Below are 12,915 nucleotides of genomic sequence, written 5' to 3'. Positions count from 1 at the left end.
AACGTCCACAGTGATGCACTTGGCCAAAAAGGGCGTATGCGTTTTTTCCTGAATATATTCAGGAAAAAACGCATACGCCCTTTTTGACCAACCAAGCATGCTTGCAAAGGAAATCTGCACTACAATGAAGTCTCACTTCCCCCCGGTCAAAAGGGCCATCTGAAAAAAGTGTAAAATCCAGAAAGGCAGGACAGGCCATGGAGAACTGGAAGCCTTGTTATGCTGATGGGCGGGATGTAAATTGCCAACAGACACTCGGGAGAAGTGTATGGTGTTTCCTGAAACATCTGAAAAACAAATCAACACAGCCTAGGGCGCTTCCACTTATGGTCCTATAGCTTAGGGAAATTAAAATCAAAAAGACACAGCCACCCCAAAGTTTGGGACGCCTCTGTTTACAAGAACCTCGTTTACCGTACAAGTTCAATATCACAGAAAGTGAAAAATGGATAAAGAACTTGTGGTACTTACGTACAATGCAGTATCACTCAGCAATGAAATCTATGTCATCAGGCCCGTAGCAGCATAATGAGTGGATTCAGGTATGATGATTCTAACTGAAATAAGTCACACAGAAAAAGAAACATCATAAGATATCACTAATACACGGAATGTAAACTTGGCTACACAGGAACTGAATTCCAAAACAGAACAGGGTCTCAAATTTAGAAAACCAACTTATGCTTGCTTAAGGGGAAAGGTGAGTTGGGGTGCTGCATAAAACCAGAGATTGAAATGAGCACAGATAAAGTTCCTTAAGCCAAATATGGAATAGACAAGAGCTACTCCTTGCTCAACAAAATGGACTCAACACCCCATATTAAACGCCTAAGAATGTACCTGACTAGTAAGTATCTTAAAACCTATGGATTGCTATGTCTCCGAAAGAGAATCAAGCGTGTGTACAGGGGCATAAACGCAGCAGTGATAGGATTGGAGAGGTTCGGTGAGCAAATGAAGACCCTTTGAAGTCATATTGCATGGTACCCATTCCACGTGTTTCAACTACGCAGGTTTAAGGTATTCTTCCTTCAGATAAAACATGCATGTGGAACCTAGAGTATGATCAACCATGTGATCGGGAGACGTGTTCAAATATGTCTCAGTTTTCGTACCCTGGTACTCGGGTGCAACATTCCAGACGCTTTACTAACACTCTCCCGACTTGCAGAGTCAGTCCCTTTAACCTCCTGTTTGGCCCAGTTTGCAATTTCTGCGGAAGATGAACAGGAATAGCGAGAACCAATGAGAGATTAGCTGGAGGTGTCTGGACGGGCAAATTTAACTCTCATTTCCCACCAGGAAGAGGAATTAACCAAAGGCTCAGCGTGCCGTCCCGGAACCAGATTAGGGCCTGAAGCCATGCTGCGGTGTTGCGGCCAGCTCACAAGAAAGCGAGTTGAAGAAAGGAGCTCAGGGGCACTGTAATTCACAAACCTGCAGAGTTATAAATGACAGCTATCGTCCAAAAATACACTGAAGTAAGGCTTCCAGGAGGACTTGAAAGTGGGGCAGAATTGCAGGAAACCGATTTCAGGAGGTAGACTGGAATTGCATTGAAAGCATAGGAAAAGAGGCAGAACGTCCACAATGATGCACTTGGCCAAAAAGGGCGTATGCGTTTTTTCCTGAATATATTCAGGAAAAAACGCATACGCCCTTTTTGGCCAACCAAGCAAGCTTGCAAAGGAAATCTGCACTACAATGAAGTCTCACTTCCCCCTGGTCAAAAGGGCCATCTGAAAAAAGTGTAAATTCCAGAAAGGCAGGACAGGCCATGGAGAACTGGGAGCCTTGTTATGCTGATGGGCGGGATGTAAATTGCCAACAGACACTCGGGAGAAGTGTATGGTGTTTCCTGAAACATCTAAAAAACAAAGCAACAAAGCCTAGGGCACTTCCACTTATGGTCCTATAGCTTAGGGAAATTAAAATCAAAAAGACACAGCCACCCCAAAGTTTGGGACGCCTCTGTTTACAAGAACCTCGTTTACCGTACAAGTTCAGTATCACAGAAAGTGAAAAATGGATAAAGAACTTGTGGTACTTACGTACAATGCAGTATCACTCAGCAATGAAATCTATGTCATCAGGCCCATAGCAGCATAATGAGTGGATTCAGGTACGATGATTCTAACTGAAATAAATCACACAGAAAAAGAAACATCATAAGATATCACTAATACATGCAATGTAAACTTGGCTACACAGGAACTGAATTCCAAAACAGAACAGGGTCTCAAATTTAGAAAACCAACTTATGCTTGCTTAAGGGGAAAGGTGAGTTGGGGTGCTGCATAAAACCAGAGATTGAAATGAGCACAGATAAAGTTCCTTAAGCCAAATATGGAATAGACAAGAGCTACTCCTTGCTCAATGAAATGGACTCAACACCGCATATTAAACGCCTAAGAATGTACCTGACTAGTAAGTATCTTAAAACCTATGGATTGCTACGTGTCCAAAAGAGAATCAAGCGTGTGTACAGGGGCATAAACGCAGCAGTGATAGGATTGGAGAGGTTCGGTGAGCAAATGAAGACCCTTTGAAGTCATATTGCATGGTACCCATTCCACGGGTCTCAACTCTCCAGGTTTAAGGTATTCTTTCTTCAGCTAAAACATGCATGTGGAACCCAGAGTATGATCAACCGTGTGAACGGGAGACGTGTTCAACTATGTCTCAGTTATCTTCCCCTGGTACTCGGGTGCAATATTCCAGACGCTTTACTAACACTCTCCCCACTTGGAGAGTCAGTGCCTTTAACCTCCTGTTTGGCCCAGTTTGCAATTTCTGCGGAAGATAAACAGGAATAGGGAGAACCAATGAGAGACTAGCTGGAGGTGTCTGGACGGGCAAATTTAACTCTCATTTCCCACCAGGAAGAGGAAATAACCAAAGGCTCAGCGTGCCGTGCCGGAACCAGATTAGGGCCTGAAGCCATCCTGCGGTGTTGCGGCCAGCTCACAAGAAAGCGAGTTGAAGAAAGGAGCTCAGGGGCACTGTAATGCATAAACCTGCAGAGTTATAAATGACAGCTATCGTCCAAAAATATACTGAAGTGAGGCTGCCAAGAGGACTTGAAAGCGGCGCAGAATTGCAGGAAACCGATTTCAGGAGGTAGACAGGAATTGCATTGAAAGCATAGGAAAAGAGGCAGAACGTCCACAATGATGCACTTGGCCAAAAAGGGCGTATGCGTTTTTTCCTGAATATATTCAGGAAAAAACGCATACGCCCTTTTTGGCCAACCAAGCAAGCTTGCAAAGGAAATCTGCACTACAATGAAGTCTCACTTCCCCCTGGTCAAAAGGGCCATCTGAAAAATGTGTAAATTCCAGAAAGGCAGGACAGGCCATGGAGAACTGGGAGCCTTGTTATGCTGATGGGCGGGATGTAAATTGCCAACAGACACTGGGGAGAAGTGTATGGTGTTTCCTGAAACATCTAAAAAACAAAGCAACAAAGCCTAGGGCACTTCCACTTATGGTCCTATAGCTTAGGGAAATTAAAATCAAAAAGACACAGCCACCCCAAAGTTTGGGACGCCTCTGTTTACAAGAACCTCGTTTACCGTACAAGTTCAGTATCACAGAAAGTGAAAAATGGATAAAGAACTTGTGGAACTTACGTACAATGCAGTATCACTCAGCAAAGAAATCTATGTCATCAGGCCCATAGCAGCATAATGAGTGGATTCAGGTACGATGATTCTAACTGAAATAAGTCACACAGAAAAAGAAACATCATAAGATATCACTAATACATGGAATGTAAACTTGGCTACACAGGAACTGAATTCCAAAACAGAACAGGGTCTCAAATTTAGAAAACCAACTTATGCTTGCTTAAGGGGAAAGGTGAGTTGGGGTGCTGCATAAAACCAGAGATTGAAATGAGCACAGATAAAGTTCCTTAAGCCAAATATGGAATAGACAAGAGCTACTCCTTGCTCAACGAAATGGACTCAACACCCCATATTAAACGCCTAAGAATGTACCTGACTAGTAAGTATCTTAAAACCTATGGATTGCTATGTCTCCAAAAGAGAATCAAGCGTGTGTACAGGGGCATAAACGCAGCAGTGATAGGATTGGAGAGGTTCGGTGAGCAAATGAAGACCCTTTGAAGTCATATTGCATGGTACCCATTCCACGGGTCTCAACTCTCCAGGTTTAAGGTATTCTTCCTTCAGCAAAAACATGCATGTGGAACCCAGAGTATGATCAACCGTGTGAACGGGAGACGTGTTCAAATATGTCTCAGTTTTCCTTCCCTGGTACTCGGGTGCAACATTCCAGACGCTTTACTAACACTCTCCCCACTTGGAGAGTCAGCGCCTTTAACCTCCTGTTTGGCCCAGTTTGCAATTTCTGCGGAAGATGAACAGGAATAGGGAGAACCAATGAGAGACTAGCTGGATGTGTCTGGACGGGCAAATTTATCTCTCATTTCCCACCAGGAAGAGGAAATAACCAAAGGCTCAGCGTGCGGTGCCGGAACCAGATTAGGGCCTGAAGCCATCCTGCGGTGTTGCGGCCAGCTCACAAGAAAGCGAGTTGAAGAAAGGAGCTCAGGGGCAGTGTAATTCACAAACCTGCAGAGATATAAATGACAGCTATCGTCCAAAAATATACTGAAGTAAGGCTGCCAAGAGGACTTGAAAGCGGGGCAGAATTGCAGGAAACCGATTTCAGGAGGTAGACTGGAATTGCATTGAAAGCATAGGAAAAGAGGCAGAACGTCCACAATGATGAACTTGGCCAAAAAGAGCGTATGCGTTTTTTCCTGAATATATTCAGGAAAAAACGCATACGCCCCTTTTGGCCAACCAAGCAAGCTTGCAAAGGAAATCTGCACTACAATGAAGTCTCACTTCCCCCCGGTAAAAAGGGCCATCTGAAAAAAGTGTAAATTCCAGAAAGGCAGGACAGTCCATAGAGAAATGGGAGCCTTGTTATGCTGATGGGCGGGACGTAAATTGCCAACAGACACTCGGGAGAAGTGTATGGTGTTTCCTGAAACATCTAAAAAACAAAGCAACAGAGCCTAGGGCAATTCCACTTATGGTCCTATAGCTTAGGGAAATTAAAATCAAAAAGACACAGCCACCCCAAAGTTTGGGACGCCTCTGTTTACAAGAACCTCGTTTACAGTACAAGTTCAACATCGCAGAATGTGAAAAATGGATAAAGAACTTGTGGTACTTACGTACAATGCAGTATCACTCAGCAATGAAATCTATGTCATCAGGCCCGTAGCAGCATAATGAGTGGATTCAGGTACGATGATTCTAACTGAAATAAGTCACACAGAAAAAGAAACATCATAAGATATCACTAATACACGGAATGTAAACTTGGCTACACAGGAACTGAATTCCAAAACAGAACAGGGTCTCAAATTTAGAAAACCAACTTATGCTTGCTTAAGGGGAAAGGTGAGTTGGGGTGCTGCATAAAACCAGAGATTGAAATGAGCACAGATAAAGTTCCTTAAGCCAAATATGGAATAGACAAGAGCTACTCCTTGCTCAACAAAATGGACTCAACACCCCATATTAAACGCCTAAGAATGTACCTGACTAGTAAGTATCTTAAAACCTATGGATTGCTATGTCTCCGAAAGAGAATCAAGCGTGTGTACAGGGGCATAAATGCAGCAGTGATAGGATTGGAGAGGTTCGGTGAGCAAATGAAGACCCTTTGAAGTCATATTGCATGGTACCCATTCCACGTGTTTCAACTACGCAGGTTTAAGGTATTCTTCCTTCAGATAAAACATGCATGTGGAACCTAGAGTATGATCAACCATGTGATCGGGAGACGTGTTCAAATATGTCTCAGTTTTCGTACCCTGGTACTCGGGTGCAACATTCCAGACGCTTTACTAACACTCTCCCGACTTGCAGAGTCAGTCCCTTTAACCTCCTGTTTGGCCCAGTTTGCAATTTCTGCGGAAGATGAACAGGAATAGCGAGAACCAATGAGAGATTAGCTGGAGGTGTCTGGACGGGCAAATTTAACTCTCATTTCCCACCAGGAAGAGGAATTAACCAAAGGCTCAGCGTGCCGTCCCGGAACCAGATTAGGGCCTGAAGCCATGCTGCGGTGTTGCGGCCAGCTCACAAGAAAGCGAGTTGAAGAAAGGAGCTCAGGGGCACTGTAATTCACAAACCTGCAGAGTTATAAATGACAGCTATCGTCCAAAAATACACTGAAGTAAGGCTTCCAGGAGGACTTGAAAGTGGGGCAGAATTGCAGGAAACCGATTTCAGGAGGTAGACTGGAATTGCATTGAAAGCATAGGAAAAGAGGCAGAACGTCCACAATGATGCACTTGGCCAAAAAGGGCGTATGCGTTTTTTCCTGAATATATTCAGGAAAAAACGCATACGCCCTTTTTGGCCAACCAATCAAGCTTGCAAAGGAAATCTGCACTACAATGAAGTCTCACTTCCCCCTGGTCAAAAGGGCCATCTGAAAAAAGTGTAAATTCCAGAAAGGCAGGACAGGCCATGGAGAACTGGGAGCCTTGTTATGCTGATGGGCGGGATGTAAATTGCCAACAGACACTGGGGAGAAGTGTATGGTGTTTCCTGAAACATCTAAAAAACAAAGCAACAAAGCCTAGGGCACTTCCACTTATGGTCCTATAGCTTAGGGAAATTAAAATCAAAAAGACACAGCCACCCCAAAGTTTGGGACGCCTCTGTTTACAAGAACCTCGTTTACCGTACAAGTTCAGTATCACAGAAAATGAAAAATGGATAAAGAACTTGTGGTACTTACGTACAATGCAGTATCACTCAGCAATGAAATCTATGTCATCAGGCCCATAGCAGCATAATGAGTGGATTCAGGTACGATGATTCTAACTGAAATAAATCACACAGAAAAAGAAACATCATAAGATATCACTAATACATGCAATGTAAACTTGGCTACACAGGAACTGAATTCCAAAACAGAACAGGGTCTCAAATTTAGAAAACCAACTTATGCTTGCTTAAGGGGAAAGGTGAGTTGGGGTGCTGCATAAAACCAGAGATTGAAATGAGCACAGATAAAGTTCCTTAAGCCAAATATGGAATAGACAAGAGCTACTCCTTGCTCAATGAAATGGACTCAACACCGCATATTAAAGGCCTAAGAATGTACCTGACTAGTAAGTATCTTAAAACCTATGGATTGCTACGTGTCCAAAAGAGAATCAAGCGTGTGTACAGGGGCATAAACGCAGCAGTGATAGGATTGGAGAGGTTCGGTGAGCAAATGAAGACCCTTTGAAGTCATATTGCATGGTACCCATTCCACGGGTCTCAACTCTCCAGGTTTAAGGTATTCTTCCTTCAGCTAAAACATGCATGTGGAACCCAGAGTATGATCAACCGTGTGAACGGGAGACGTGTTCAACTATGTCTCAGTTATCTTCCCCTGGTACTCGGGTGCAATATTCCAGACGCTTTACTAACACTCTCCCCACTTGGAGAGTCAGTGCCTTTAACCTCCTGTTTGGCCCAGTTTGCAATTTCTGCGGAAGATAAACAGGAATAGGGAGAACCAATGAGAGACTAGCTGGAGGTGTCTGGACGGGCAAATTTAACTCTCATTTCCCACCAGGAAGAGGAAATAACCAAAGGCTCAGCGTGCCGTGCCGGAACCAGATTAGGGCCTGAAGCCATCCTGCGGTGTTGCGGCCAGCTCACAAGAAAGCGAGTTGAAGAAAGGAGCTCAGGGGCACTGTAATGCATAAACCTGCAGAGTTATAAATGACAGCTATCGTCCAAAAATATACTGAAGTGAGGCTGCCAAGAGGACTTGAAAGCGGCGCAGAATTGCAGGAAACCGATTTCAGGAGGTAGACAGGAATTGCATTGAAAGCATAGGAAAAGAGGCAGAACGTCCACAATGATGCACTTGGCCAAAAAGGGCGTATGCGTTTTTTCCTGAATATATTCAGGAAAAAACGCATACGCCCTTTTTGGCCAACCAAGCAAGCTTGCAAAGGAAATCTGCACTACAATGAAGTCTCACTTCCCCCTGGTCAAAAGGGCCATCTGAAAAATGTGTAAATTCCAGAAAGGCAGGACAGGCCATGGAGAACTGGGAGCCTTGTTATGCTGATGGGCGGGATGTAAATTGCCAACAGACACTGGGGAGAAGTGTATGGTGTTTCCTGAAACATCTAAAAAACAAAGCAACAAAGCCTAGGGCACTTCCACTTATGGTCCTATAGCTTAGGGAAATTAAAATCAAAAAGACACAGCCACCCCAAAGTTTGGGACGCCTCTGTTTACAAGAACCTCGTTTACCGTACAAGTTCAGTATCACAGAAAGTGAAAAATGGATAAAGAACTTGTGGAACTTACGTACAATGCAGTATCACTCAGCAAAGAAATCTATGTCATCAGGCCCATAGCAGCATAATGAGTGGATTCAGGTACGATGATTCTCACTGAAATAAGTCACACAGAAAAAGAAACATCATAAGATATCACTAATACATGGAATGTAAACTTGGCTACACAGGAACTGAATTCCAAAACAGAACAGGGTCTCAAATTTAGAAAACCAACTTATGCTTGCTTAAGGGGAAAGGTGAGTTGGGGTGCTGCATAAAACCAGAGATTGAAATGAGCACAGATAAAGTTCCTTAAGCCAAATATGGAATAGACAAGAGCTACTCCTTGCTCAACGAAATGGACTCAACACCCCATATTAAACGCCTAAGAATGTACCTGACTAGTAAGTATCTTAAAACCTATGGATTGCTATGTCTCCAAAAGAGAATCAAGCGTGTGTACAGGGGCATAAACGCAGCAGTGATAGGATTGGAGAGGTTCGGTGAGCAAATGAAGACCCTTTGAAGTCATATTGCATGGTACCCATTCCACGGGTCTCAACTCTCCAGGTTTAAGGTATTCTTCCTTCAGCAAAAACATGCATGTGGAACCCAGAGTATGATCAACCGTGTGAACGGGAGACGTGTTCAAATATGTCTCAGTTTTCCTTCCCTGGTACTCGGGTGCAACATTCCAGACGCTTTACTAACACTCTCCCCACTTGGAGAGTCAGCGCCTTTAACCTCCTGTTTGGCCCAGTTTGCAATTTCTGCGGAAGATGAACAGGAATAGGGAGAACCAATGAGAGACTAGCTGGAGGTGTCTGGACGGGCAAATTTATCTCTCATTTCCCACCAGGAAGAGGAAATAACCAAAGGCTCAGCGTGCGGTGCCAGAACCAGATTAGGGTCTGAAGCCATCCTGCGGTGTTGCGGCCAGCTCACAAGAAAGCGAGTTGAAGAAAGGAGCTCAGGGGCAGTGTAATTCACAAACCTGCAGAGATATAAATGACAGCTATCGTCCAAAAATATACTGAAGTAAGGCTGCCAAGAGGACTTGAAAGCGGGGCAGAATTGCAGGAAACCGATTTCAGGAGGTAGACTGGAATTGCATTGAAAGCATAGGAAAAGAGGCAGAACGTCCACAATGATGCACTTGGCCAAAAAGGGCATATGCGTTTTTTCCTGAATATATTCAGGAAAACACGCATACGCCCTTTTTGGCCAACCAAGCAAGCTTGCAAAGGAAATCTACACTACAATGAAGTCTCACTTCCCCCCCGGTCAAAAGGGCCATCTGAAAAAAGTGTAAAATCCAGAAAGGCAGGACAGGCCATGGAGAACTGGAAGCCTTGTTATGCTGATGGGCGGGATGTAAATTGCCAAGAGACACTCGGGAGAAGTGTATGGTGCTTCCTGAAACATCTAAAAAACAAAGCAACAGAGCCTAGGGCACTTCCACTTATGGTCCTATAGCTTAGGGAAATTAAAATCAAAAAGACACAGCCAACCCAAAGTTTGGGACACCTCTGTTTACAAGAACCTCGTTTACAGTACAAGTTCAACATCACAGAAAGTGAAAAATGGATAAAGAAGTTGTGGTATTTACTTACAAAGCAATATCACTCAGCAATGAAATCTATGTCATCAGGCCCTTAGCAGCACAATGAGTGGATTCAGGTATGATGATTCTAACTGAAATAAGTCACACAGAAAAAGAAACATCATAAGATATCAGTAATACACGGAATGTAAACTTGGCTACACAGGAACTGAATTACAGAACAGAAAAGGGTCTCAAATTTAGAAAACCAACTTATGCTTGCTTAAGGGTAAAGGTGAGTTGGGGTGCTGCATAAAACCAGAGATTGAAATGAGCACAGATAAAGTTCCTTAAGCCAAATATGGAATAGACAAGAGCTACTCCTTGCTTAACGAAATGGACTCAACACCGCATATTAAACGCCTAAGAATGTACCTGACTAGTAAGTATCTTAAAACCTATGGATTGCTATGTCTCCGAAAGAGAATCAAGCATGTGTACAGGGGCATAAACGCAGCAGTGATAGGATTGGAGAGGTTCGGTAAGCAAATGAAGACCCTTTGAAGTCATATTGCATGGTACCCATTCCACGGGTTTCAACTACCCAGGTTTAAGGTATTCTTCCTTCAGCTAAAACATGCATGTGGAACCCAGAGTATGATCAACCGTGTGAACGGGAGACGTGTTCAAATATGTCTCAGTTTTCGTACCCTGGTACTCGGGTGCAACATTCCAGACGCTTTACTAACACTCTCCCCACTTGGAGAGTCAGTGCCTTTAACCTCCTGTTTGGCCCAGTTTGCAATTACTGCGGAAGATGAACAGGAATAGGGAGAACCAATGAGAGACTAGCTGGACGTGTCTGAACGGGCAAATTTAACTCTCATTTCCCACCAGGAAGAGGAATTAACCAAAGGCTCAGCGTGCCGTGCCGGAACCAGATTAGGGCCTGAAGCCATCCTGCGGTGTTGCGGCCAGCTCACAAGAAAGCGAGTTGAAGAAAGGAGCTCAGGGGCACTGTAATTCACAAACCTGCAGAGTTATAAATGACAGCTATCGTCCAAAAATATACTGAAGTAAGGCTGCCAAGAGGACTTGAAAGCGGGGCAGAATTGCAGGAAACCGATTTCAGGAGGTAGACTGGAATTGCATTGAAAGCATAGGAAAAGAGGCAGAACGTCCACAATGATGCACTTGGCCAAAAAGGGCGTATGCGTTTTTTCCTGAATATATTCAGGAAAACACGCATACGCCCTTTTTGGCCAACCAAGCAAGCTTGCAAAGGAAATCTACACTACAATGAAGTCTCACTTCCCCCCGGTCAAAAGGGCCATCTGAAAAAAGTGTAAAATCCAGAAAGGCAGGACAGGCCATGGAGAACTGGAAGCCTTGTTATGCTGATGGGCGGGATGTAAATTGCCAACAGACACTCGGGAGAAGTGTATGGTGTTTCCTGAAACATCTGAAAAACAAAGCAACAGAGCCTAGGGCACTTCCACTTATAGTCCTATAGCTTAGGGATATTAAAATCAAAAAACACAGCACCCCAAAATTTGGGACGCCTCTGTTTACAAGAACCTCGTTTACCGTACAAGTTCAATATCACAGAAAGTGAAAAATGGATAAAGAACTTGTGGTACTTACGTACAATGCAGTATCACTCAGCAATGAAATCTATGTCATCAGGTCCGTAGCAGCATAATGAGTGGATTCAGGTACGATGATTCTAACTGAAATAAGTCACACAGAAAAAGAAACATCATAAGATATCACTAATACACGGAATGTAAACTTGGCTACACAGGAACTGAATTCCAAAACAAAACAGGGTCTCAAATTTAGAAAACCAACTTATGCTTGCTTAAGGGGAAAGGTGAGTTGGGGTGCTGCATAAAACCAGAGATTGAAATGAGCACAGATAAAGTTCCTTAAGCCAAATATGGAATAGACAAGAGCTACTCCTTGCTCAATGAAATGGACTCAACACCCCATATTAAACGCCTAAGAATGTACCTGACTAGTAAGTATCTTAAAACCTATGGATTGCTATGTCTCCAAAAGAGAATCAAGCATGTGTACAGGGGCATAAACGCAGCAGTGATAGGATTGGAGAGGTTCGGTGAGCAAATGAAGACCCTTTGAAGTCATATTGCATGGTACCCATTCCACGGGTCTCAACTCTCCAGGTTTAAGGTATTCTTCCTACAGCTAAAACATGCATGTGGAACCCAGAGTATGATCAACCGTGTGAACGGGAGACGTGTTCAACTATGTCTCAGTTTTCTTCCCCTGGTACTCGGGTGCAATATTCCAGACGCTTTACTAACACTCTCCCCACTTGGAGAGTCAGTGCCTTTAACCTCCTGGTTGGCCCAGTTTGCAATTTCTGCGGAAGATGAACAGGAATAGGGAGAACCAGTGAGACACTAGCTGGAGGTGTCTGGACGGGCAAATTTAACTCTCATTTCCCACCAGGAAGAGGAAATAACCAAAGGCTCAGCGTGCCGTGCCAGAACCAGATTAGGGCCTGAAGCCATCCTGCGGTGTTGCGGCCAGCTCACAAGAAAGCGAGTTGAAGAAAGGAGCTCAGGGGCACTGTAATGCATAAACCTGCAGAGTTATAAATGACAGCTATTGTCCAAAAATATACTGAAGTAAGGCTGCCAAGAGGACTTGAAAGCGGCGCAGAATTGCAGGAAACCGATTTCAGGAGGTAGACTGGAATTGCATTGAAAGCATAGGAAAAGAGGCAGAACGTCCACAATGATGCACTTGGCCAAGAAGGGCGTATGCGTTTTTTCCTGAATATATTCAGGAAAAAACGCATACGCCCTTTTTGGCCAACCAAGCAAGCTTGCAAAGGAAATCTGCACTACAATGAAGTCTCACTTCCCCCCGGTCAAAAGGGCCATCTGAAAAAAGTGTAAAATCCAGAAAGGCAGGACAGACCATGGAGAACTGGGAGCCTTGTTATGCTGATGGGCGGGATGTAAATTGCCAACAGACACTCGGGAGAAGTTTATGGTGTT

Source organism: Pseudorca crassidens, chromosome 6, assembly GCF_039906515.1.
Source record: "Pseudorca crassidens isolate mPseCra1 chromosome 6, mPseCra1.hap1, whole genome shotgun sequence".
Lineage (NCBI taxonomy): Eukaryota > Metazoa > Chordata > Mammalia > Artiodactyla > Delphinidae > Pseudorca > Pseudorca crassidens.
This window is presented reverse-complemented; position numbering follows the sequence as displayed.